The sequence below is a fragment of the Pongo abelii genome, chromosome X (genome assembly GCF_028885655.2).
Source record: "Pongo abelii isolate AG06213 chromosome X, NHGRI_mPonAbe1-v2.0_pri, whole genome shotgun sequence".
NCBI classification, from domain to species: domain Eukaryota; kingdom Metazoa; phylum Chordata; class Mammalia; order Primates; family Hominidae; genus Pongo; species Pongo abelii.
The window spans coordinates 76,742,115-76,767,592 of record NC_072008.2 but is presented as its reverse complement, the minus strand read 5'-3'; the positions used below and the strand labels follow the sequence as shown (position 1 = coordinate 76,767,592).

The 25,478-nt window shown below is 40.4% G+C and overlaps 1 protein-coding gene and 1 non-coding gene across 6 annotated transcripts in view; one reads left to right on the top strand and one right to left on the bottom strand.

Annotated features, from left to right (window-relative positions):
* NHSL2 (NHS like 2) overlaps positions 1-25,478 on the bottom strand; it is a 243,004-nt gene that overhangs the window by 173,929 nt on the left and 43,597 nt on the right. The window lies entirely within an intron of this gene.
* Positions 13,309-13,411, top strand: LOC112131089 (U6 spliceosomal RNA). The gene has a single exon (XR_002913236.1). It is a non-coding gene; the product is annotated as a U6 spliceosomal RNA (small nuclear RNA).

Genomic DNA, 25,478 nt, shown 5'->3' with positions numbered 1-25,478 from the left:
AATGATCGACTGGATTAAGAAAATGTGGCACATATACACCATGGAATACTATGCAGCCATAAAAAGGATGAGTTCATGTCCTTTGTAGGGACATGGATGAAGCTGGAAACCATCATTCTCAACAAACTATCGCAAGGACAAAAAAACAAACATCGCATGTTCTCACTCATAGGTGGGAATTGAACAATGAGAACACATGGACACAGGAAGGGGAACATCACACACCGGGGCCTGTTGTGGGGTGGGGGGAGGGTGGAGTGATAGCATTAGGAGATATACCTAATGTAAATGACAAGCTAATGGGTGCAGCACACCAACATGGCACATGTATACATGTGTAACAAACCTGCACATTGTGCACATGTACCCTAGAACTTACAGTATAATTAAAAAAAAAAAAAAACCTTGACAAGTTTCTGTAGTAAAATGAAGGGCAACAGATATAGCAGATTTCATCTCAAAAAAAAAAAAAAAAAAGATGTGAGCCCAAGATAGGCTAAATGATGCCAGGGCCAGGGCCAGCCTAACCGAAATATAAGCAGTAGCCTGAATAGTAGTACTGAATGTGCCAACAGCTTCTGATCTGATGCAGGGGTGCCATTCCACTCCTCCATGACTGAATAAAGTGTGTCTTGCTGGGAAACCTCTTCTAGTCCTATGCAGAATGAGGTTAAGGACCTATAGCAAGTGGTTTTTTGGGCTTGACAGTCTATGGAGGATTACCTCAGAAGCTGCTCTGTGCAGAGTCCTGGCACCAAATGAGAGCCTTATGGCTCCAGTTGGGTATAAAGCACCATCCAAGGGCAGGGGTTGGCAGGGCCAAAGGAGGGATATGACGGCAGTCCAAGATTCCCTTATAAAGGCGAGTGCTCTAATCAGGAGCTGAGAATGCAAGGAGATGTGAGAACTAGCTAGTAAAGGAAAACCTAAAAGAAAAGTTTAAGGGATGCCTAGTGATTTCTTAGTTTATTTTCTAATAGCAATGAGAACAGCTACTTTGATTAAGGCTTCTTATGTGGCAGGTCCTGTGCTAAGCACTTTAGATGAATTAATTTGTTTAATCCTCATAACAACCCCATGATAGAGTCGTTATTCTTATCTCTTTTTTTTACACATGAGACAATTGAGGTCAAGGGAGGTTAGGTAACTTCCCATGGCCACACAGAGAGTAAGTAGCAAGGATGGAATCTGAACCCAGGCCACCCCTCTCTAGAGTCTGTGCACTTATACTAGCAGGCTGTACAAATGCAAGCAGTATGTAATAAGGGAGGTGGGATAAAAGAGTATGGTCACCTCCTTCTAGAAAGTTGTTTAAGATTTCAGAAACTTTCCACCATCCTCCTAATGAGGTGTCTGGAGCACTTTGGAAAGTTTCTAAATGTCTATAAATAGAAGGTGCGGCCATGATTAGGACTGTGGTCTTGGTTTTTGGAACAGGTCAAGAAAGAAGAGAGACCGGACAGGCGCAGTGGCTCACGCCTGTAATCCTCGCACTTTGGGAGGCCGAGGAGGGTGGATCGCTTGAGCTCGGGAATTTGAGACCAGGCTAAGCAACATGATGAAACCCTGTCTCTACAAAAAATTAGCTGGGCATGGTGGCACACACCTGTAGTCCCAGCTACTGGGGGGCTGAGGTGGGAGGATCACTTGAGCCCAGGGGGTTGAGACTGCAGTAAGTCAAGATTGTGCCACTGCACTCCAGCCCGAATGACAAAGTGAGGCACTGTCCAAAAAAAAAAAAAAAAAGAGAGAGAGAGACTGCCACCAAGTTTGAGCACATATATTCATGAAGGACAAATACTAGCTACTGTTTATAAAATAACTTACTGTGTGTGAGGCAATGTTCTGAGAGCTTTCATGTACTATTTTATTTAATCATCACAACAACCCTGTGACGTAGGTATTATTATTATCTGCCACTTTACAGATGAGAAAAGGAGACATAACATTTCCAAGGTTACACAGATTTAAGTGGCAAAATGGAGATTTGAACCTGGGAATTCTGTTTCTCCATCTGGGGCACCTAACTGCTATGCTAACCTCATCTTGCCAAAGCCTTTAAGGGAGGGCTTAACCACACCTGTTACAAAAGGAGCCAAACCATAATATTACCCTGTTGGCCTCAAAGCAGCTGGCCAATCCTTTCTTGCTTTGCAACTTGTTCTAAATCTAGTTTTAAAAGTCCCTTGTGTTGACTTCAGCAGTTTTCACAAGCATCAGCATATCCTGGCCCCAACCCACCCTGTATCATTCTCACACGGTTACACCACTCTTTCAGATTGGTTTCTCATGGAGAAAAAACAACGCTCTGTGGTTTTCCCTAGGGAGAACTGAATCGCAAGTCTCTCTCATGTCTTCCTGTCCCTGTGTGTTTTTCCCTCTCTACGGTCTAGTGGAAAGACAACAGGCTTTAGTCAGACAGATCTGGAGTCAAATCCTGCTTCCTCCACTTCCAGGTCGGGAGGCCTTGGGCAGGACACTTAGCTTCAGTTTGCTCATCTGTGAAATGAGGATAATCATAGCAGCTGCCTCATAGGTTACTGCGGGGGATGAAAGCGTAGAGGTACTGAGAACATATAGCACTGCAGGGGAGAAAAAAATGAATAAGACAGGAGCCTAGTGTGGCTGAAGCCAGATCAAGAGGGTCTTGAATGTCTAGACAAAGGGGCTAAACTGTATTTAGGAGGCAATGGAGCCTTTGGAGGTCTTTGCAACAGGGGATGACACAATTGTGTTTAACATTTATTGAGTACTTATTCCAGCTTAGGCATGGTTCTTTACTAAGTCCTCACAACAGGCTTACTAAGTCTTCACAACAGGCCTATGAGGAGGTATAACTATTTTTCCTATTTTGCAGATAAGGAAACAGAGATTCAGAAAGGTGAACTAACTTGCCCAAGATTACCTAGCTTATAAATGGCAGCTGGGACTAAATCTACACAGCCAGATCCCAAGGTACAAGCCCTTTACCACAAGACTCTGTTATTTTGAGGCAATTATGTTGTACACAGTAGACTGGGCGGGGAGGGGCATGAAGCAGAGAGACCAGTTAGGTGGCCATTATAGTCATCCAGGTGACAAGGCTTAAAGGCAGGGACCACAGCGGGCCAGTGAAATGGAGGATGTGTCCTTAGCAGGCAGCTTTCCAGAACTGGGCAACTGAGTTAATGTGGGAGATAGGGGAGTTAAATCTAGCCCAGAGATGTGGGGGGTTTTGCTACTTTCCCTAGGTTCTTGGGGAAAAAAAGAATAGTTTTCAACATTTAAAAGTGAGACAGTTTACATTAAAATCTGGAGTTTCTATCTTCTCTTGAAGACCTATAGGTTCTGGCAGCACTGGGCTGTTATTCTCACAGGATACTAGTGGTAGGGCCAGCAGCAGCTTTCCCCCTGAGACAGAGAGGGACATGCCCCAAGACCCTCTGGGACCTGCTTCTCTCTTTCACCTGACTGCTGCAAACCAGGATGCTGGGAGGAATGGTGATGGGGAAGGAGCTAGTTTGGGAGAGGAAAAAAGTACCATCACTATAAAGAAAGCAAGCTCAGAGCCAAGAGGAGGAGGAGAGAAAACAGCCAGGGGAAGGGGCAGGGAATGAGTCTGGAGATAATAATTGGCATAATAAGAAGGGTCTAAGGTCAAGGAAAGAAGGGTATCACAGGGTATAGGCTTTTTAGAGAAGCAATTGGAAGCATTTACTGATGGGGAGAGAGGGGAGAGGAAGAGAGAGACGGAGAGACAAGTGTGGGGTGTGGAGAAGCAGTGTCTAAAATCCAAATATTTGGGCAAAAGCCAAGAGACCATACTGCAGGTGTGCTGGGAAGCTGTGGGAGGAGAGAGGTTGTGCTCCCAACAGAGAATTAAAGAGTGATATCTTGATAAAAATGGGTGTATGAATGATGGAGAGAGTAAATCAGAGGAGTTCAGGGTAAGAAACTGAAAGGCCAGGTCACCACTGTGGTGGTAACGGTCTCCAGCAGCCACTCCTCGGTGTGAACTTCTCTTGCAAAGGCAAATAGCAGAGTGTCGCCAGGGCACAGATGGGTTGGTGTCTGCCTCTCCAGCCCAGTAGTCCCGCAGCCAGCATATGAGGCTGCCAGCTTTAGGCACAAAGGAGCAGCGGAAGTCCGCAAACGAGACACAAACAGGCTGAACAAGGGGGAAGAGAAGTGAGAGCTGCCATGGCTGAATCTTCTCTTTGGAGTCCCATACTTCTTTAAAATTGACTATTCCATTGATAAAATGGTGGGGATGAGTAGGCTAAGAAGAGATACAATTGAGGAGAGGGTATCAAATCCAAAGGAGGTATCTTTCCCAGTGGCACAGCGCTATCACACTTTCCATTAAGGTAGGAGTTTCACAGCCTTGCTATTGTTCAGGGAGGGAGAAAGCAAGGCAGAGAGAAGGAAAATGAGCTTTTGCCAACAGTCAGCATGGAAGGGATCACTAAAGCGGTTCAAAGTCACAGCAGTGTCACAATCTGCTTTTCTGCATTTGTGGACCCAGCCTGTATGTTTCTAGAGACCGGATGAGGGGCTATTTTGTATGCTCTTGCCAATATTTACTGACGATAGTTTTTCTCTATAAAAAATTAAAAAGAAATATCAAAACCATAACTGGAGCAACAGCAGAGAAGGCCCTATTTAACCCACAAGGGTTCCCAGGGATGAGATTATTTCTGCTGCTCTAGGGATCAGAATGTTTTACACATAATTACTACTGTTTCCCCTTCTGATTAATGCCTTATTCTGGAGAATAGCTACTTTGCAAAACGTCAACATTTATGTAATAAGTGTGAAACTCTTTATTTTTTTTAAAGTAAGCCTCACATTGTAACACCATTTCACTGTTCTATATGCTTTCTTTCCTCCTGAATAAAATCTTGAGTTTGGGCTTAATTGAGTTCTAGTAGAGATGATATGTAGAGAAGCCCACATCAAAAAATTTTTTTCCACTGTCACAATTTTCAGTTAGGGGACAGGACTTACAGAATGGTTGTGTTGGAAATAGACACTTTTCCTCAGTGAAACAATCATTTCGCTGGTGAAAGTTTTTTAAATAACCATTTAAAGTCTCTGGAAATTTTCCTCAGAGCACACAGTAAGTGGAGAAACATTTATTCAAGAAAATTTACTAAATATTGGTAAGAACAGATAGAGTCTGTGACATTTGAGCCATGACCTGCTCCAGTTCTGCCCCTCACCAGCTCCATGTTACAGAAGCACTGTTCTGGATGGGTGTGGCCAAGAAAGCAAGGTTCTCTATTCCCCCAGCTCCAAGTCTATGGGTTTCAGCTTCACTCCAGGAGTATGTCTCATCTCCCCCAGCTCAGTATTGCAGAAGTTCTATTCTGAGTGAAAGTGGCCAAGAGGACTGGGCTTCCTTCTCCCACCCGGTCCCAGCTTGTAGGGCAGAATCTTTACCCCAGGCACAACAGGCCAAGAATGCTAGGCCTCAATCATCCTACTGCAGCTGGCTAATAGGATGCAAGCTCCATACTGGGAGAGGCAAGCTGAGAAGACCAGGGACTCCTATCCCCTCCCCACCTCCCCAGTGCCCACTCTTAGAGTAAGGGGTGTCACTCCAGGAGAACCAGGAATTCTCCCCATCCCCAGCTCCAGTGCAGTGACTTAGAGGTTCTACCAGGGGCAGACCCTGAAGGCAAGCCGTAAGGATGGAGAGCTCCACAGTTCTGTCCTAAGGGGACTGGTTATTTAGAACAGAGCCTGGAGAAGTTCATGCCTAAGGGCACTGTCGAAAACAATGGAGATCTTCATGGCAAGCAGTTAAGACAGGGCTGGTAGCTTCATGAAACTAGTAGCAACAAGAAAAATGGCAGACCAGCCAGAAAGTTGCCAGAGAAAACCATGGAAACAGCTAAGAAGACACCTCATGGGATCATACTCATCCCTATGGACTTGGAAGGCTGTGTACATGCACTAGGCTGCACCTACTTCAGGAGCAATCAAGGCAGGACGTGGGACAGACTGCAAAACATTCCTCAAGCCACACACAATTCAAGCAACAAAGGACACAAGCCTTACTGGCTCACAACCTGTGACAAATCACTGACTGAACAATAAGCTACTCTAAACCAGGGGCCACTCCTAGGCAGCCAGGCTTAAAATTTAATCACACTCATCCTTGGAGGTCTGAAAGACTGTACATATGCCTAAGACTAGGCCCTCTCAGGAATGACTGGAGAGAAAACTAAAGTAATAGTTCTTGTTGAACATGGAGCAAAATTGTAAACTTCTTGACCTCTGAAAGCAGTCTCCAAGCCAAACACACACACACACACACACACACACACACACACACCCAACAATAAAGATAGGCAATAGAGATTTTTCAGTCTGAAGAACAACAACAACAACAAAATGAACAGAGCCTCAGAGAAGTGTAAGACAACATTAAGTGCACCAACATATACATACATAATGGTAGTACCAGAAGGAGAGATGACAGAAATAGGGACAGACAAAATATTTAAAGAAATACTGGCTTCAAACCACTCAAATTTGATTAAAAACATTAATATGCACATCTAATAAGCTCAATGAACTTCTAGCAGGATAAAGACAAAGAGATCCACGCCCAGATGTATCACAGTTGCTGAAATAATGAAGTATTGAAAGACAAAGAGAAAATTTTGAAAGCAGGAGGAAACACTTAACTTATCCATCATGTACAAGGAAACCTCAATAAGATTAACAGCTAACTTCTCAACAGAAACAGTGGAGAGCAGAAGGTATTGAGATGACATATTCAAAATGCAGAAAGTAAACAAACAAACAGACAAACTGTCAACCCTTAAGCCCAGCATAACTATCATTTAAAAATGAAAGCAAAATAGGCCGGGCGCGGTGGCTCATGCCTTTAATCCCAGCACTTTGTGAGGCCAAGGAGGGCAGATCACCTGAGGTCAAGAGTTCGAGACCAGCCTGGCCAACATGGTGAAACCCTGTCTCTACTAAAAATACAAAAATTAGCCAGGCATGGTGGCACGCACCTGTAATCCCAGCTACTTGGGAGGCTGAGGCAAGAAAATCGCTTGAACCTGGGAGGTGGAGGTTGCAGTAAGCCGAAATCATACCATTGCACTCCAGCCTGGAAACAAGAGTGAAACTCCGTCTCAGGAAAAAAAAAAAAAGTAAAATAAAGACATTCCCATAGAAATAAATACTAAGTGAATCCATTGTCACTTACAGAAAATACTAAAGAAAGTTTTTCAGGCTAAAAGGGAATGACATTAGACAGCAATTTTTTTAAGAGATGGGGGCTCACTCTGTTGCCCAGGATGGAATGCAGTGGGATAATCATAGCTCAATGCAGCCTCAAACTCCTGGGCTCAAACCATCCTCCTGCCTCAGTATCCAAAGCAGCAGGGACTACGGGTACATGCCACTACACCTGGCTGAGACAGCAATTTAAATTCACACAAATAACCAAAGAGCTCCAGTAAAGGTAGTTATGTAGGTAATGATAAAAGAATAATTACATATTTTTCCTACTTTTAAAAATAATTTAGAAAGCAACTTCATAAACAATATCTATAAAATTGCATTGTTTTCCATAAAATATATAAAAATATAATATATTTGACAACAATAGGGTAAAGAAAGTTGTTGGGAATGGAGCTGCACTGGAATAAGGAAATGACACTAGATGGTAACTCAAATCCACAGGAACAAATGAAGAGAACCACCAATGGTAATTAAGAAGGTCAGTATTTTTTAAACTCTGTAAATATATCCATGCTCTCTTTTCTTCTATTAGCTTCTTTAAAAGACATAAGATTACATAAAGTAATAATTGTAACCAAGTGTTGTTAGATTTGTAACACACATGGACATAATATATATAATAACAATAGCACAAAAATGGGGAAGGGAGCTATATAAAAATAAAGTTTCTGTATCTCACTGGAATTAACTTACTACAAATCTGAAGTAGATTCTGACAAGTTAAGGTGTATATCATAAACTTTAGGACAACAATTGAGAAAAAAACTTTTTTAAAAAGTTAAAGAGGGGGGAGGGATAGCATTGGGAGATATACCTAATGCTAGATGACGAGTTGGTGGGTGCAGCGCACCAGCATGGCACATGTATACATATGTAACTTACCTGCACATTGTGCACATGTACCATAAAACCTAAAGTATAATAATAATAATAATAATAATAATAATAAAGAAAAAAAAAGATTCTTATAACATTAAAAAAAAAAAAGTTAAAAAATAATTAAATGAATTACAGTGTTACACTAGAAAATACTTCATGCAAAACAAGGCAGTAAAAGAGGAACAGAGGTTAAAAAAAAAGAGATGTGAAACATATAGAAAACAAAAAGCAAAACTGAGGCTGAAGCAGGAAGATCACTTCAGGCCAGGAGTTTGAGACCAGGCCGGGCAATATAGCAAGACCGTGTCTCTACAAAAAACTTAAAAATTAACTCAGCATGGTGGCGCACACCTGTAGTCCTAACTACTCAGGAGGCTGAGGCAGGAGGATTGCTTGAGCCCAGGAGTTGGAGGCTGCAGTTACCAATGACTGCACCACTGCACGTCCAGCCTGGGTGACAGAGTGATACTCTTTACAAGAGAAAATTCAAAAAGCAAAAATGGCTTAAGGAACCAGTGAAAGAAAAGCAAACTAAATTCAAAGCAAGAAGAAGGAAGGAAATAATAAAAGAGGAAATAAATGAAATAAATATTAGAAAAGTAGAGAAAATTAACGAAACCAAAAGTTGGTTATTTGGAAAAAAAAAAAAAAAAAAAAGAACAAAATTGACAAATCTTTAACTAGACTGACCAAAAGAAAACTAGAAAAGACTCATCACTACTGACCTTACAGAAATAAAAAGAGAAATAAACAAATACTATGAACAACTATATGGCAACGAATTCGGTAACTTAGATAAAATAGACAAATTCCTAGAAAGAACAGCTTCTAACTCAAGAAGAAATAGAAAATCTGAATAGACTTATAACAAACAAAGAGACTGAATTAATAATTTTAAAACTTCCCACAAAAAAGTCCAGGCCCAGATGGCTTTACTGATGAATTCTACAAAACATTTAAAGAAAAATTCACAAACTCTTCCAAAAACAGAGAAGAAACAAACATTTCCAGACTCATTCTATGAGGCCAGCATTATTCTGATACCAAAGCCAGAAAACGATATCAAGAAAAGAAACCTACAGGCCTTATAAATATAGATGCAAAGTCCTCAATAAAATACTAGCAGATCAAATATAGCAATATATAAAAAAGATTATACATGAACAAAAGAGATTTATCCCAGGAATTTTAAGTTGATTTAACATCTGAAAATGAATTTAAAATCATTAGAATAAAGGGCCAAAACCACATGCTGATTTCAACAGATGCAGAAAACTATCTGACAAAATCTAACACTTGTTTATGATAAAAACACTCAACATACTAGAAATAGAAGGAAACATCCCAACCTGATAAATGCATCTACGAAAAACCCACAGCCAATACCATACTTAATGGTGAAAAACAGAAAGCTTTTCCCTAAGACAAGGGTGTTTGTTCTCACTACCTCTGTTCAACATTGTAATGGAGGTTCTAGCTAAAGCAATTAGTTTAAAAAGAAAAAGAAACAAAAGGCATACAGATTAAAAAGGAAGAAGTAAAACTATCTCTATTTGTAGATAATATGGTCTTGTATATAGAAAATCCTAAGGAAACCACTAAAAATCTATGAGAACTAATAAACAAATTCAACAAGTTTGCTAAATGAAATTAAGAAAACCGTTTGGCTGGACGTGATGGCTCACGCCTGTAATCCCAGCACTTTGAGAGGCTGAAGCGAGTGGATCACCTGAGGTCAGGAGTTCGAAACCAGCCTGGCCAACATGGGGAAATCCCGTCTCTACTAAAAATACAAAAATTAGCCAGGCGCAGTGGTGGGTGCCTGTAATCCCAGCTACTGGGGAGGCTGAAACAGGAGAATCTCTTGAATCCGGGTGGTGGAAGTTGCAGTGAGCCAAGATTGCACCATTGCGCTCCATCCTGGGCAACAGAGTGAGACTCTGACTCAAAAAAAAAAAAAAAAAAAAAAAGAAAAAAGAAAATCCTTCAACTTACAAAAGCATAAAAAAAAGTAGGGATAAATTTAACAAAAGAAGTAAAAATTTCTTACTTTGAAAACTAGAAAACATGGTTGAAAAAAATCTTAAAAGATATAAATAAATGGGAAGACATCTCATGTTCATATATCAGAAAATTTAATATTGTTAAGATAGCTACATGGCCCAAATTTATCTACAGATTCAACACAATCCCTATGAAAATCCCGGCTATCTTTTTTGGCAGAAGTTGGCAAGCTGATCCTACAATCCATATGGAAATGAAAGGGGCTCAGAATAGCCAAAATGTTCTTGAAAAAGAACAGCAAACTTGGGGGATTTATACCTTCCAATATCAAAACTTACCACAAAGCTACAATAATCAAGACTACATGGTGCTAGCACAAGACTAGATATTTAGATCAACTGAATAAGCGAGAGATGATAAAGAAACCCTAAAATTATGGTCAATTGATTTTTGACAAAGATATCAAGATAATTAAATGGGGAAACAAAAATCTTTTTAACAAATAATTCTGAACAACTGGATAGCCACATGCAAAGGAATAAAGTAGGACCTCTATCTGAGATTATACACAAAAATTAAAGAAGATTATAGACTAAATGTAAAAGCTAAAACTATAAAACTCTTAGAATAAAACATGGAAGAAAATCTGCATGACATTGGATTAAGCAATGACTTCCTACATATGACACCAAAAACAAAAGCAAAAAAAAGACTGACAAGTTAAACTTAATCAAGGTGAAAAATTTTTGTGCATCAAAGGATGCCATACAAAAAAGGGCAGAAAGAGCTCACATTACGTAAATATTTATTGCAGCATTATTCATAATATCCAAAAAGTAGAAACAGCACAAATGTGTATCAACTAGTAAATGGATAAATAAAATATGGTATAGCTATAAGATGGAATGGAATATTATTCAGCAGTATGAAATAAAGTGGCAGGTTCCACTTCAAGCATGACAGTGTGAAGAGCAGTGGCTCATGCCACTGCTCTTTGTCATCCCAGCACTTTGGGAGGCTGAGGTAGGAGGACTGCTTGAGGCCAGGAGTTCGAGACCAGCCTGTGCAACATAGTAAGACCCCCATCTCTACAAAAAATTAAATAAATTAGCCAGGCATGGTGGTGTGTGCCTGTGGTCCCAGATACTAGGGAGGCTGAGGCAGGAGCATTGCTTGAGCCCAAGAATATGAGGTTACAATGAGCTATGATTGTACCACTGCACTCCAGCCTGGGCAATGGGGCAGAGACCCTGTCTCTTAAAAAAAACAAAAAGATTGACTTCCAGTTAACATGCACGCAGCTTAGAAGTCGCTACTCCATCCTAACAAGTAAAAAGCTGAACACACTGAAAAGTCAATACCTCTTCTTAGATTAATCAGAGAAATGAGGTCACAGGGCAAACCTCTGCCCTCAAAATTAGAGACAGACAGATGAACACAGAGAATCACAACTCATGGGAAGAAAAACTCATGAACAGAAATCAGTACTGGAGTAGGAAAACCTGAATTGTAATTGATGAATTGTTGGATGCTCAGTGAGGATAAATCTGACAACAGTTAATACTTTTTTATGGGCCATTAAACACACTTTTACAAGTTTAAAGGAATAGCAATCATATACTGTCTGCTCTCAGACTACAATGGAATTGAAATAGAAATCAATAACAGAAAGATGTCTAGGAAATCCTGAAATACTTGGAGATTAAACATATATTTCTAAATAACACACGGATCAAAGAAAAAATCTCAAGAGAAATACAAAATATATTGAACTAAATGAAAATGAAAATATATCAAAATTTGAGGGATGCAGCAAAAGCAGTGCTTAGAAGGAAATTTATAGCATGTACATATTAGAAATGAAGAATGTATATATTAGAAAAGAAGAAAAACCTATGCTTCCACCTTTGGAAAATAGAAGAAAAAGCAAACTAAACCCAAAGTAAGCAGAAGAAAAGAAATAAAAACTAGGACAGAAATCAATGAAACCGAAAGCAGAAAATCATTGGAGAAAAAATCAACAAAACCAAAAGCTGCTTCTTTTAAAAGATCGATAAAATCAATAAGCCTCTAGCTAGGCTAAGAAAAAAAGAGAGAACACAAATGACTAATATTACAAATGAAAGAGGGGGGAACATCAGTACAAATTCCATGGACACCAAAAGAATAATAAAAGAATACAAAGAACAACTCTATGCCCACAAATTCAACAGACTAGATGAAATGAACCAATTCCTTGAACGACACAGTCTGCCAAAGCTTACACAAAAAGAAATTGATAATCTGAATAGGCATATATCTATTAAATAAATTAAATCAGTAATTAATAACCTTTCAAAACAGAAAGCACCAAGTTCAGATGGGTTCACCGGTGAAATCTGTCAAACATTTTATACCAATTCTCTACAATCTGGTTTAGAAGATAGAAGCAGAAGGAACACTTCCTAACTCATTCTGTGAAGCCAGCATTACCCAAAGACCAAAATCAGATGAAGTCATAACGAGAAAAGAAAACCACAGACCAATATTTCTCATAAATATAGATGCAAAAATCCTCAACAAAATATTAGCAAATTGAATCCAGCAATGTATAAAAATAATTATACATCACAACCAAGTGGGATTTACCCCAGGTATGAAAGGCTGGTTCAAGATTCAAGAATCAAATAATGTAATCAATCACATCAACAGGCTAGTAAAGAAAAATAACGATTGTATCTATAGATGCAGAAAAAGCTTTTGACAAAAATGCCAGCACTCATTCATGATAAAAACTCTTAGCAAACTAGAAATAGAAAGGATATCCTCAACTTTATAAAGAGCATCTACACAAAACCTATGGCTAACTTAATGGTGAGAAACTTGAAACTTTCCCGAAGAACAAGGCAAGGATGTCCCCTCTCACCACTTGCTTCTCAACATTTTACTGGAAGGCCTAGATAATGCAATGAGAAATAAAAGATAAATAGATTGCGAAGGAAGAAATAAAACTGTCTGTGTTCACGGATGACATGATCATCTATGAAGAAAATCTGAAAGAATCAATAAATAAACTCCTAGAACTAATAAGCAATTATACAAGGTTGCAGGACACAAGGTTAATATACAAAGTCAATTGCAGTGCTATATACCAGCAATGAACAAGTGGAATTTGAAATTAAAAACTCATTAGTATTATGTTTGCTTCAGCAGCACATATACTAAAATTGAAACAATACAGAGAAGATTAGCATGGCCTCTGTGCAAGGATGACATGCAAATTTGTGAAGCATTCCATATGTTTGGTGTATATTTATCTCAAACTCATCAAGTTGTGTATATTAAATATGCACAGCTTTTTGTATGTCAATCATACATCAATAAAGTGTTCTTTTTAAAAAATTACTGTTTATATTAGCATTCACAGAAAATGAAACATTTTGGTATAAATCTAATATCATCTGTACAAGATCTGTGTGAGGAAAACTACAAAACTATGATGAAGGAAATCAAATAACTAAATAAATGGGGAGATAGTCCACGTTCATGAATAGTAAAACTCAACATTGTCAAGATGTCAGTTCTTCCCAACTTGATCTATGGATTCAATACAATTCCAACCAAAATCCCAGCAAGTTATTTTGTGGATATCAACAAACTGATTCTAAAGTTTATATGGAGAGGTAAAAGACATGGAATAACTACCTCAATATTGAAGGAGAAGAAGAGTTGAAGGACTCACACTGCCCAACCTTGAGACTTACTATAAAGCTGCAGGAATCAAAACAGTGTGTTATTGGTAAATGAACAGACAAGTAGATCAATGAAACAGAATATACTCTCATATACTCAACTGATCTTTGACAAAATAGCAAAGGTAAAACAATGGAGCAAAAATAGTCTTTTCAACAAATATTGCAGGAGCAAGTGGACATCCACATGCAAAAGAAATAGATCTAGACATTGACTTTATACTCTTTACAAAAGTTAACTCAAAATGGATCACAGACCTAAATGTAAAATGCAAAACTATAAAACTCCCAGACAATAACACAAGAGAGAACATGTAAATGACCTTGTGTATGGTGATGGCTTTTTGAAAACTTCGATTATTAGTCTATTTGTAATTTTGACACCTTATCTTCATCTAGGGATTTAAACTTTTCTTAAATTAATAAAATTTATTTTTAGAGCAGTTTTAGGTTCATAGAAAAACTGAGTAGAAAGTACAGAGTTTCCATATACCTTCCACACACCCTGTCTCCATATACATGCAACCAATCTCCTCCACTATCAACATCCTGCACCAGAGTGGTACATTTGTTAAAATTTATGAACTTACATTGCAATGACAACACCAAAGGCACAATCCATGAAAAAAATAGTTAATAAACTGGACTCATTAAAATTAAAAATTCTGCTCTGTGAAAGACACCATCAAGAGAATGAAAGATGTAAGAGTTTGGAGATGTTCTCAAAAACAGTGGAGACTGTGGCAAAAGGCAATTGGTAGGACAATAATAGATTCATTGGAGATACAGGCTTAACTGTAAGCTGGCTAGTTCACTGGAGAGAAACAGAGAAGAGACAGCTGAGAAGAGCCCTCCTGGTATCAGAACAAATCTCAAATACTGATCTAGGGAACTATACTTCAAAGATGCCAGAATTTGATTGGACCAGTTTTTGGAGCAATTTAGGCCCTTAAGGATTTTTGAAAACAATAGAACAATCAGCCAGCAATTAGTGGGGTTTAACAGCTGGCTGTGTTCAGTCAAAGAGAGCCCTGTCAAAACGCAGGATTTTGGGTTTTAAGAAAATGTGGCACATATACACCATGGAATACTATGCAGCCATAAAAAAGGATGAGTTCATGTCCTTTGCAGGGACATGGATGAAGCTGGAAACCATCATTCTCAGCAAACTATCACAAGATCAGAAAACCAAACACTGCATGTTCTCACTCATAAGTGGGAGTTGAACAATGAGAACACATGGACACAGGGAGGGGAACATCACACACCAGGGCCTGTTGGGGGTGGGGGGCTAGGGGAGGGATAACATTAGGAGAAATACCTAATGTAGGTGATGGGTTGATGGGTGCAGCAAACCACCATGGCACGTGTATACCCATGTAACAAAACTGCATGTTCTGCACATGTAACCCAGAACTTAAAGTATAATAATAATAATAATAAATATATATATATAGCCACTCCACCTTTCTCTTTCTTTTTAGAGACAAGGTCTCACTCTGTTGCCCAGGCTAGAGTGCAGTGGTACGATCATGGCTCACTGCAGCCTCAACCTTCTGGGCTCAAGTGATCCTCCTACCTCAGCCTCCCAAATAGCTTGGACTATAGGAGTGTGCAACCATGCCTGGTTAATTTTTTATTTTTTGTAGAGCTGGGGTCTCCCCATGTTGCCCAGGTTGGTCTCAAACTCCTGGTTTCAAGTGATCCTCCCACCTCGGCCTCCCAAAGTGCTGAAATTGCAAGTGTGAGCCACTGCACCTGGTCCATTCCACCTTTCTTGAGGTTGCTGTTTGCATGACATATCTTTTTCCATCCTTTTACCTTCAATCTATTCGTATCTTTGAATTTAAAGAGTGCCTCCTAGAGACAGCATGTAGTTATACTGTTACACTGTTTTTTGGATCCTGTGTGACAATCTCTGCCTCTTGATTGGATTGTTTAATTCATTTATACTTAATATCACTATTACTATTGATATAATTGAGTTTACATTTGCCATTTTATTTTTTGTTTTTATATGTCTCATAGCTTTTTATTCTCTATTCCTCCTTTATGCTTTCCTTGCATTAAGTGAATATTTTCTATCATAGCATTTTGATTTTTAAAATTATTTTGAATAATAAAAATAAATAAATATTTTACTATATTATTTATGTATTAACTGTTGCTCTAGGGCTTACCATAAACAGATTAATTTACCACTTTCAATAATGGACAGAACCAGGGAGAAGATTAACTTTACACCTCAAGACGCCAGAAAAATAAGAGGAAACTAAACTCAAAACTAGCAGAAGGAAGGAAGTAACAAAGAGTAGAGGTAAATGAAGTAGAGAATAGAAAAAAATGGAGGAAATCAATGACCTGACAGCTGGTTGTTTGACAAGATTAACAAAATTGACAAACCTCTAGCTAGACTGACCAAGAAAAAAAAGAGAAGACACAAGTTACTAAAATCAGAAATGGAAGTAGGGGATGGGCATGGTGGCTCATGCCTGTAATCCCAATGCTTTGGGAGGCTAAGGCAGGAGGATCACTTGAGGCCAGGAGTTAGAGACCAGCCTCAGCAACATAGCAAGACCTGGTCTCTACAAAAAATTAAATAAAAAAAAATTAGCCAGGCATAGTGGCACATGTCTGTAGTCCCAGCTACTCAGAAGACTGAGGCAAGAAGACTGTCTAAGACCAAGAGTTCGAGTCTGCAGTGAGCTATCATGGTGTCACTGCACCCTAGCCTTGGTGACAGAGTGAGATCTGGTCTCAAAAAAAGAAAAAAAAAAGGAAAGAGATGAAAGTGGGCACATTGCTACCAACCTTACAGAAATTTTTAAAAAACTGTAAGAGAACCAAGTTCCTAGAAACAAAAACACTATCAAAATGAACTCAAGAAATAGAAAATCTGAATAGACCTATAACAAATAAAGACATTGAATCAGTAATAAAAAAATCTCCCAATAAAGAAAAGTCCAAGATCAGATGGCTACACTGGTGAATTCTACAAAATATCTAAGGAAGAATTAATACCAATTCTTCTGAAAGTCTTCAGAATATTGAAGAGGAGGGAACACTTCCCAACTTATTCTCTGAGGGCAGCATTGCCCTGATATCAAAGACAAAGATATCACAAGAAAATAAACTACAGATCAATATCCCTTATATAAATGTAAAAATTCTCAAGAAAAAATTAGCAGGCTGAATTCAATAGTAGCATATTAAAAGAATATATGCCATGGCCAATTAGGATTTATCCCACGAAAGTAAGGGTAGTTTAACATACGAAAATCAATCACTGAAATGCGTCACATTAATAAAATAAAGAAAAAAGACCACATGATCATTTGAAAATAAAGCAAAACAAACAAAAAACAAAACAAAATTCACACCTTTCATAATAAAACACTCAGCAAATGAGGAAAACAAGGGAATTTTCAAAACAGGATAAAAGGCTGGGCACGCTGGCTCATGCCTGTAATCCCAGCATTTTGGAAGGCTGAGGCAGGCAGATCACTTAAGGCCAGGAGTTCGAGACCAGCCTGGCCACCATGGCAAAATCTTGTCTCTACTAAAAATACAAAAATTAGCTGGACATGGTGGTGCATGCCTGTAATCTCAGCTACTCGGGAGGCCGAGGCATGAGAATCGTTTGAATTCAGGAGGCGGAGGTTGTAGTGAGCTGAGATCATCGTGGCACCGCACTCCAGCCTGGGCAACAGAGTGAGCCTCTGTCTCAAAAACAAAAATCAAACAAAAAACAGGGTAAGAGGCATATATTAAAAACCTACCCAAAGCTACATCATACTCAATGGTAAAAGACTGAAAGCTTTTCTCCTTAAATCAGGAACAAAACAAGGATGCCCTCTCTTGACACTTCTATTCAACACTGTATTGGAACGTCTAGACAGAGCATTCAGGCAAAAATAAAATAAATGGAAAACAAGGAAGGAAGAAAGGAAGGGAGGGAGGGAGGAAGGGAGGGAGAGAGGAAGGGAGGGAGGGAGGGAGGAAGAAAGTACAGAAGAAAGGAAAGAAGAACAGAAGGAAGGAAAAATTCATTCACATAGTTAAGAAAGAAATAGTAAAACTATCTCTATTCACATATGACATGATCTTATATATACAAAATCCTAGAAAAACTATTGAGCTAATAAACGAATTCAGCAAAGTTGCAGGGTACAAGATCAATATGTTAAAATCAGTTGTACTTCTACACATTATCAATAAACAATCAAAAATGACATTAAGAAAACAATTCCACTTACAATAGCATCAAAAAGAATAAAATACTTACGAATAAGTTTAACCAAGGAGGTACAAGATTCATACACTGAAAATTACAAAACACTGCTGAAATAAATTAAAGAAGCCTAAATAAATAAACGGAAATACAGTCTAAGTTCATGGACTGGAAGACTCAGTATTGTTAAGATGTCAGTACTACCGAAAACAATCTACAAATTTAATGCAATTCCCATTAAAATCCCAATATCCCTTTTTGCATAAATGGAACAGCCAATTCTAAAATTCACGTGGTCTTCCAACAGACCCCAAATAGACACATTACTCTTAGAAAAGAAGAGCACAGTTGGAAGACACACACTTCCAGATTTCTAGTTATACTACAAAGCTACAGTAATCAAAACCATATGGTACTGGCATAAAGAAAGACATAAACAAATGGAATAAATTGGACAGTCAAGAAATAACAGAAAATTGATTTTCTACAAGAGTGTCAACACCATTCAATGGGAAAAGAACAGTCTCTTCAACAAATGGTGCTGGGACAACTGGATAGCCACATGCAAAAGGATAAAGTTGGATTCCTACCCTAATAAAAGAGAAATGGATCAAAGACCAAAACGTAAGAACTAAACCAATAAATTTCTTAGAAGAAAATATAGGAGTCAATCATCATGATCTTGGATTTGGCAATGTTTTCTTAGATATAATACCAAAAGCATAAGCAACAAAAGAAGTAAAAAGCATATGCAACAAAAGAAATACATAGTAGATATAAATTTGACTTTGTAAAAATTAAAAACTTTTGAGCATTAGTAGATAATATCAAGAGACTGAAAGGACAACTCAGAATGGGAGAAAATATTTGTAAATCAAATATCTGATAAGGGCCTACTATCCAGAATATATCAAGAACAATTATAACTCAACAATAAAAAGACAAATCACCCAGTTACAAATGGGCAAAGGATTTGAACAGATATTTCTCCAAAGAAAATATACAAAGTGCCAACTAACACATCAAAAGATGTTTAACATCATGAGTCATTAAGGAAATGCAAATTAAAAGTATAATGAGATACCACTTCACACTCACTGGGATGGTTATAAACAAGACAATATTGCAGAACAAGTATTGATGAGGATGTGGAGAGATGGTATAGCCACTTTGGAAAACAGTCTGGCAGTTCCTCAAAAGGTTAAACTTAGAGTTAGCATATGACCCAGAAATTCCACTCCTAGGCTCTGCAAAAATACTTGTCAATGTAAAGGTCTATCAACTGATGAATGGGTAAACAAAACGTGGTATATCCATATAATTGAATATCTTTCCACAAAAAAAGGGAATGATATATTGATACATCTTACAACATGGGTAAATCTCAAAAAACCATATGTTAAGTAAAAGAAGCTATTTTAGAAAGAAGACATATAATATCGTTTATATGAAATGTCCAGAGTAGGTAAATCTCTAGAGACAAAAAGTAGATTAGACGTTTCCTAGTACTGGGGAGTGGAGGAGTAAGAGAGGCTGAGGGATTGGGGGGGTCACAGCTTGAGGGTACAATGTGGATTTGGGGGTTTGAAGCTGAAAATCTTCTAAAATTGATTGTAGTGATGATTGCACAATTCTTTAAATATAATAAAAACCATTAAATTGTACATTTTAAATGGGTGAACTTTGTGGTATTTAAATTACATATTTTTTAAAAAGCTGTTAAAATACTTCAATTAAAACCAGACTACATTTTTGGTATAAATCTGTTTCAGAAATATACTAGTAAGACTCTTACTGTTGTATACATTAACAAATATTCATACGTTAAATTTGTTCAGGATAAGTGGTCCCTCTCTGGGGGCTGCCTTTGGCTGACATCAACCTTAAAGAGGTGCACAGAGCCGACAGGCTGTGGCTGCATCGCTGTAGCACCCTGGGCAGGCAAGAGCCAGATGAGTGGGGGCTCCATCTCCATCCTCTTTCCTATCCTCTGGAGACTTGTAGACACCTCCATACTGGAATTGAAGCCCTGAGTTTTCTTTTCCACCCTTGATCAACTTATTCTTCATGGTGGCACAAGGAGAATAGGTTGCCTAACTGGTAGCTGCCTAACTCTCGCATTTCCCCTTTTTTCTCCTTTGTTCAGTCCCTGGATCGTTTGTAACTAATTTGTAACTGCCAGCCTTCAGACTGTACAGCTGAGGTCACTTGCAGTTAGGAGTCCTGATCTCCAATTTCACCTTCCTATCTGCATCCTTGGCAGTCGCTCAACTTCTCTGGGCCTCAGTTTCCTCATCTGTAAAGTGAAAATAATAATTCCAACTTACAAAATTGTTTTGAAGATTCAATGAGATAATATATTTGAAAATATCTGCTTAAATGAATCCAATATCTTGTCCCATGTCCAGTGAAACCATTCAGTTTACCAGTTAACGGCAGCCAACTGCCTCTGGACAGAAATTAGGAAACAAAGAGGCAGAGAGCAGAGAAAGGGCTGGATTATATGCCCAGGCTCATGCCTATGTATAGCACACCCAGGAATGTCGCTACCCAATTCCCCACTGTGTAGTTTTGGGGCAGCCCAGTGAACAATCTCATGCACAATAATGTGCCCTCCCCCTCCCCCAACTCGTCCCCATTGCTGCCCAGCAATGGTCTATCTGAGCCACATGAATGATGGATGAAGTGAGCCAGAAACTATTGTTCCCTGCATGGCCTTCTCCCAGAGTTGAGGACCTTTATTGTTCCCAGATAAGAGCTGAGCTGGGAAGAAAGGCTTTCATGAGGAAATGTCTGCAAGGCCACCAGGACTGGCTCTCACTTCTGGTTTGGGCTAGCTAGCCCATGAGCCAGCAAGCAGCCCAGCTAAGTCCATTTGGCCACTTGTGGGGGGTCTCAAATCAAGGCATGGTGGGATGGAGGTTGAAAACATGCAGTATAGTGAGGCTCTAGGACTATCACTGATTTGCAGTTCTCTGTGCTCTCTGAGGATATACTAAGGGAGACTTCTGGCCTTAAGTCTGCTGCTGGGGCCTGGAATGCAGCCTGCCTTGACTCCCCACCCCCACCACACAAACATTCCTGAGCCACTGTAGAAACCCCGTCCCTATTCAAAACCAGCTCGAATGTCACCTCAAGCAGGAAGTTTTCTCTAGAGTCCCTTCCCCCCACCACTGCCAGATGTGAGCGTCCCTCCTCCCAAGTTCTTCGCTCAATTGGTTGTTCATCTCCCAAGGCATTTATCACATTCTGTCGTGTGTAACAGTTATTTATGTGCTTGTCTTATCCCTCTTTCTCTGCTACAGTCAGGGACGGAGGCCAATTCATCGTTGTACCCCCTAGTGCTTGACATGGAGTTAGAGTTCATTCAGTCAGTCAGCAGATATTTACTGAGCACCTACTCTGGGTACTTCCTGAGTACTCAGGGAGTAAACACCCTGGGTCTGCTCAGAACCCTGCTACCACCACAAATTCCCCATGGAGGCACTCTTTCCTACCTTACCCTGAGGCACAGTAGGCCGACTGGGGGTCTGAAAAAAAGGGCGGGGGAAGTAACTGGCCCCCCTCCCTTCCTCCGGGGAGTTATAAAAGATGCAGCTGTTGTGGCTCATGCCTGTAATCCCAGCACTTTGGGAGGCCGAGTCAGGCGGATCACGAGGTCAGGAGATCGAGACCATCCTGGCTAACACTGTGAAACCCCGTCTCTACTAAAAATACAAAAAAATTAGCCGAGCATGGTGGCGGGCGCCTGTAGTCCCAGCTACTCAGGAGGCTGAGGCAGGAGAATGGCGTGAACCCGGGAGGCGGAGCTTGCAATGAGCCGAGATCCTGCCACTGCACTCCAGCCTGGGCAACAGAGCAAGACTCTGTCTAAAAAAAAAAAAAAAAAAGATGCAGCTGTTGGGGCACGTGCTCACACCATAATGACTGTGTGCAACTCAGCTCAGCCCAGCACTGCCCCAACCCCAGCCCATAACAGGTCCCCTTGGGGGATTGTACCCCAGGGCAAACATGAGGCAAAGTGCCAGGTAGAGGTCCCTCCTAATCCCAAGATTTCTATCCTGTCCTGCTGACCTTGTGTTCCCACCATGGGGTTTACTGAACATTTGTCCGCACCTGGTACTAGGAGGCTGAATACAATGAATTACATGCCCAGAGAGCATCTGCTTTCTGGAAAGCCCAGTCTAAGAAAACTTAAGACTCCTGTTCTATGGCCTGATTTGGTCTGATTTAGGAGGGCAGGGGAGCCTCCTCTCTTGCCTCCTTACCTACCAGAGGTCTGAGGAGGTGAACTATGGTCCCCAGATTAAACCAGGAGGAAAGTAGAACTATCTCTTTGATGCAAGGACCCTTAGTCATGACAGCAACATGGAGCTAGGCCTGTATTCTTGGGAATGGAGTATGGGGCAGTGCAAAGAATATTAGATTAGGAGTCACTGCTGGATTTGCATCCCAGCTCAGTTACGTGTTGGCTGTGTAACTCTGAGCCAATCTTCTCTTCTTTCTTAGCCTGTTTTCTCATCTGTAAAATGTGGTTAATAATCCACCCAGAACCCTCAGAACCCGACATCACTCTGACCATCAGCCATGACCCTGCCAGAATGTAACTTGGGGGCATGAGAAAGCAAAGTAGATTACACTTCTTTTATGTTTTTAAAAAATTGCTGTTTAGAAAGGTTGTATCATAGAAAGGTCCTGTCACTCAGACTGACAGGAAACCTTAGCAATTTTTTTGTCCAACTATTCCATTTTATTGATGGCAAAACTGAGGCTCACAGAGGGTTAAGTTGGACTCAGGTCCCCAAGGCCACTGCTCCTGATAGTTTTCTAACATAAGAATAACCCATCAACAATAAAACCATGTTCTTTCCCTTACTTAGGCTATGAAGAAAGATTAAAGGTGATCAATAAGGGGAAACTTTTAGGGGTGATGGAAATATTCATTATCTTGATTGTAGTAATGGTTTCACAGGTGCATACATATGATCAAACTCATCAACCTGTATACTTCAAACATGTGCCATTTAGTGAATGCCAATTTTACCTCAATAATGTAAAAGAAGAGCAAGGTGGGGAGAACCCAAATGTTGAGCAGGGTCTGAGTCTAATGCGGCCTCCAAGTAGCTTTGTTGTTCAAGATCAGCAGTCGTTCCACCCTGTTTCATGGATGCACCACAAGCAGCTTCCTTAGAAGCTGTCACATATGGGGCCTCCCAGGAGCTTCTCTCTGCCTCTGAGTTGCTACAGAGCGTGAGGCCCACGAGGCAAGTTCCTCAGGCTACGTCCTGCTCTTTGGCTCACCCATGTGGTACTCCAGGGCGAGCCAGGGAGAGGCGAAGGACTAACTTTTCTGACTTCCTTCTCCCTAAGGATTCATGGGAAACATGCAGTCAGAATTGAATAAAAACTAAAAAAAAAAAGTCAATTTAAGTCATTTGAAAGCTTCCCATCACTTCCCTCTATAGCCATCCTACCCTCCCCACCCTACCCTCTGTCATTTTCCCTCCTCTCACAGCTCCCAGAGGAGACATACATGGACTCAGATGAGCTTCCAGGTCAAAGAACTGACTTTTTGTCTTTTGCCTCCCCAGTTCAATAAATGCTTTTTGAGACTGTGTGGGCTAGGTCTAGTGGGAAACAAAGATGCCTAAGCACTTCTCTGCCCTCCACATAAACTCCCAGCCTTGAAGACAGAACAGGCAAACTTGGACACAAATAACTCTCGTGCTGGGCAAAAAGTGATGCATACCATCAAGAACCACCAAGTGCTATACAGCACTGCATAAAGAGAGTGGTCACTCTCTCCAGGGAATCAGGGGAGACTTCACGGGGGAGATGCCATTGAGCTGAGCCCTAAAAGATGGGTCATTTTCCTTTACCAATACAAAACAGCATTTGGATGGTGTTTCACATTTTACTAAGGGTTTTTTTCATAGCATTCAATCTCATCATAACCATTTGACAAGGTAAGTGGGCTACACCATCAGGCACATTCGAGAGAGAAGGAAACTGAAGCACATAGAAGATGAGGCTCGTAGGCATGCCACTCTATCCGGCTCTTCGGATTTGAGCTCGTTCCTACTTCACGAAGTTGCTTAATAGGCAGAGGTGGGAGGAACAAGGGGGCCAGAAAGCCAGGAGCGTTTAGGGCATGGTGGGTATTTTGGCCACCAGGAAAGTGAGGATTGTATAAAGAAGTGGTGGGTCACAAGACTAGAAAGGCTGCTTGAGACCAGCTTGTTTGTAGCTTGCAATGCCAGGCACAGGCCTGAATATTTATCATTTATCAGCTATGTTTTAGGGGAATAGGGTTAAAATCAGTGTTTGGAAAGGAAGTGGGGACAAAAGCAGTGGTATACATGAGGGTTGCCTTTGCTTCTGCTTTAGGCCCCTAACAAAACAAACGACACTAGGGTAACCCTGGTCCCCCTCTTCAGCCATGAGTAGATTTCCAGAGAAGGCACATGGTGACACTTATTCAGGTTAAATAACAAAAGCCATTTCCTTCTGAGCAGCTTGCTTTTCAGCTCCCATGGAAGGGCAGCAGGGTCAGGGCGCAGAAGGCAATGGGAGAGTGTAGAAGATAAAGGGAGAGCCAGGAAGGGAAGTGAGGCTCCAGGCTACATCCTGACAGCCAACTGGGCCCAGCCCGAGGCCCTCCAGAGATGCTCTGGCCAGTTTCTCACTAGGACAAAATCAGCTTTAATCAATCTGTTTTCCCCTTGAGCTCATTGTTGTTGCAAGCAAAAGAGAAAGCCCCTGTGTTGAGACCTTTTGCTAGTTGTCCAAACAGCAGCGCGGCAGCACACGCCAGGCAGAAAAGGGCAAGCCCCCACAGAGGCAGTGCAAAGTGCATGAGGGTCAGGAAACCGGGGGCAAGTCCTCCTGGCTTCTGCCCCTTCCTTGCTGTGTGATTGTGGGCAAGTTACTGAGCTTCTCTGAGCTCAGTTTCCTCAGATGTCAAATGACACCTACTGGGCTGGTGTGAGAATTCAGCCAGAATTCAAACCAATAGAAGGCCTAGTGTAGCTCCTGGCTCATGGTAGGGACTCGATAAATGCCAGATGCCTCAGTCCCTTCCTAGCATCCCGTGGACAGCCCCCCAGGGAATGCCTGTAACATGATGGAGCAAGGAGTAGTTTTATAAGCAGAAGTCAAGCTTAGTGCAGATTTCTTCAGTGCAAAAAATGTTTATGAATGCTTCCCATGTAATGCTTCTGGAAAATATGTGCTGGGAGAGTGACGAGCAAAAGGAGAAAAGATTTGAAAAATCCCCTTTCTCGAAGGTGCAGGCTGGGGATAGAAGGTAAACTATTGAGCTAAAGAGATTCTTCTGAAGAAGAGTAATCTGAGGTTTAGGCACACCATTTCTGCCTTGAATTTCAGCA